This window comes from Odontesthes bonariensis, chromosome 9 (assembly GCF_027942865.1).
Source record: "Odontesthes bonariensis isolate fOdoBon6 chromosome 9, fOdoBon6.hap1, whole genome shotgun sequence".
Lineage (NCBI taxonomy): Eukaryota > Metazoa > Chordata > Actinopteri > Atheriniformes > Atherinopsidae > Odontesthes > Odontesthes bonariensis.
Genome location: NC_134514.1, coordinates 30,726,965 through 30,729,464, shown reverse-complemented (window position 1 = coordinate 30,729,464; position 2,500 = coordinate 30,726,965). Strand labels below are relative to the sequence as shown.

General features: G+C 42.6%; 4 non-coding genes across 4 annotated transcripts; all 4 read left to right on the top strand.

The window, feature by feature from the left end:
• The first annotated feature begins 189 nt into the window (after positions 1–189).
• Positions 190–261, top strand: trnap-agg (transfer RNA proline (anticodon AGG)). The gene has a single exon. It is a non-coding gene; the product is annotated as a tRNA-Pro (tRNA).
• A 608-nt stretch (positions 262–869) lies between these two features.
• Positions 870–941, top strand: trnap-agg (transfer RNA proline (anticodon AGG)). The gene has a single exon. It is a non-coding gene; the product is annotated as a tRNA-Pro (tRNA).
• Positions 942–1,521: 580 nt separating this feature from the next.
• trnap-cgg (transfer RNA proline (anticodon CGG)) lies at positions 1,522–1,593 on the top strand. Its single transcript has one exon. It is a non-coding gene; the product is annotated as a tRNA-Pro (tRNA).
• Positions 1,594–2,201: 608 nt separating this feature from the next.
• trnap-agg (transfer RNA proline (anticodon AGG)) lies at positions 2,202–2,273 on the top strand. Its single transcript has one exon. It is a non-coding gene; the product is annotated as a tRNA-Pro (tRNA).
• Positions 2,274–2,500: the final 227 nt, after the last annotated feature.

The window sequence follows — 2,500 nt, the reverse complement described above, 5'->3', positions numbered from 1 at the left end:
TGTGGGCTGTTCAGGGTATGTGCCTAATAACTTCACTCACGTTGAGTGAAGGGAGAGCCAACTCCAAACAATATAGGCTTATTGCTCTGGAAAAGTCAAAGAAGAAAGAAAGCAATCACAAATTCCCAGGATTCCATGGCTACGTCAGCTGTCCACGTGCTCTCACGAAATGCAAAAAGTCCACTTTTTGGCTCGTTGGTCTAGGGGTATTATTCTCGCTTAGGGTGCGAGAGGTCCCGGGTTCAAATCCCGGACGAGCCCTTCCCTGGTTTACTGGCCTTGTGTCTTTCCTTTGCTGTGAAATCAGAGAAGAATTGAATCAATGACTATAACATTCAATGCATTTGGAATCAAAACCCCAAATATGGCAATACAGCTCAAACCTCCACCACTCATTCCGATGTTGCTTCAAGACCTTCTTAAATTAATTTCTTATCTGGAATTTGAAAGACAGATCCACACATGTCAGTAATCCTGTATCATGGAAGCACACCCTCTGCAGTATTATCTAAAGCAGTTTTGGTATTTGTACTATAAATCCAGATTGAAACGCTTCAAGTCAATGGTAGAGAAATGGAGATATAGACCTGTTCTGTCTTAAAGTTGGGCTTCTTGATAAAATGTGATGTGAGTTGGTGGAACCTGGCGGTGAGTATTGGCTCATTGGTCTCAGGAGTTTTTGTGGGCTGTTCAGGGTATGTGCCTAATAACTTCACTCCCGTTGAGTGAAGGGAGAGCCAACTCCAAACAATATAGGCTCATTACTCTGGAAAAGTCAAAGAAGAAAGAAAGTAATCACAAATTCCCAGGATTCCATGGCTACGTCAGCTGTCCACGTGCTCTCACGAAACGCAAAAAGTCCACTTTTTGGCTCGTTGGTCTAGGGGTATGATTCTCGCTTAGGGTGCGAGAGGTCCCGGGTTCAAATCCCGGGCGAGCCCTCCTCCCTTAAGAAACCTATACGGAAAGCTTGATGGTTAACTTTGGGTACCTTCCTTCATCTCAAAAGCGTCTCTCTTTGCTCTCCCAAATTGTTAATTAAGAGTGCTGATAACAATTGCAAAAATGTCCTGTCTTACTATATTGTTTGGAGCTGTAGCAGTTGGCTCTCCTTTCACTCAACATGAGTGAAGTTATTGAGGACATAAACTGAACATCCCCAAAATTAAAGCCACTGACAGTTAAGTGAAAAACTCTTCTTTTCTTTTACAATGCAATTTTTAGCTAGACAAACCGTTATCCCAGCTTTTACTTGGAGTTTACGTTGACCCTCCACAAGTTTACACTCACAGTTGGGATTTGTAGTGTTACAGATTGATTTACACATACTTTTGGCAACTAATCTCCACTTTAGAATAAGAGAACTTTGAAATAAAAAAAATGGAAGCAACACTGACATTGAGTGAGCTGAACTGAAAGTTGTAGGATGTTTCTATTCGATGATCGAACGTACCTTCCGAGGGTATCTTTTTGCTATCTGTGGCCCGCGGCACTCGTGTGAAGTCTAATGTTGAAAATCTTGGCTCGTTGGTCTAGGGGTATGATTCTCGCTTCGGGTGCGGGAGGTCCCGGGTTCAAATCCCGGACGAGCCCTTCCCTGGTTTACTGGCCTTGTGTCTTTCCTTTGCTGTGAAATCAGAGAAGAATTGAATCAATGACTATAACATTGAATGCATTTGGAATCAAAACCCCAAATATGGCAATACAGCTCAAACCTCCACCACTCATTCCGATGTTGCTTCAAGACCTTCTTAAATTAATTTCTTATCTGGAATTTGAAAGACAGATCCACACATGTCAGTAATCCTGTATCATGGAAGCACACCCTCTGCAGTATTATCTAAAGCAGTTTTGGTATTTGTACTATAAATCCAGATTGAAACGCTTCAAGTCAATGGTAGAGAAATGGAGATATAGACCTGTTCTGTCTTAAAGTTGGGCTTCTTGATAAAATGTGATGTGAGTTGGTGGAACCTGGCGGTGAGTATTGGCTCATTGGTCTCAGGAGTTTTTGTGGGCTGTTCAGGGTATGTGCCTAATAACTTCACTCCCGTTGAGTGAAGGGAGAGCCAACTCCAAACAATATAGGCTCATTACTCTGGAAAAGTCAAAAAAGAAAGAAAGCAATTACAAATTCCCAGGATTCCATGGCTACGTCAGCTGTCCGCGCGCTCTCACGAAACGCAAAAAGTCCACTTTTTGGCTCGTTGGTCTAGGGGTATGATTCTTGCTTAGGGTGCGAGAGGTCCCGGGTTCAAATCCCGGACGAGCCCTTTCCTGGTTTACTGGCCTTGTGTCTTTCCTTTGCTGTGAAATCAGAGAAGGATTGAATCAATGACTATAACATTCAATGCATTTGGAATCAAAACCCCAAATATGGCAATACAGCTCAAACCTCCACCACTCATTCCGAAGTTGCTTCAAGACCTTCTTAAATTAATTTCTTATCTGGAATTTGAAAGACAGATCCACGCATGTCAGTAATCCTGTATCATGGAAG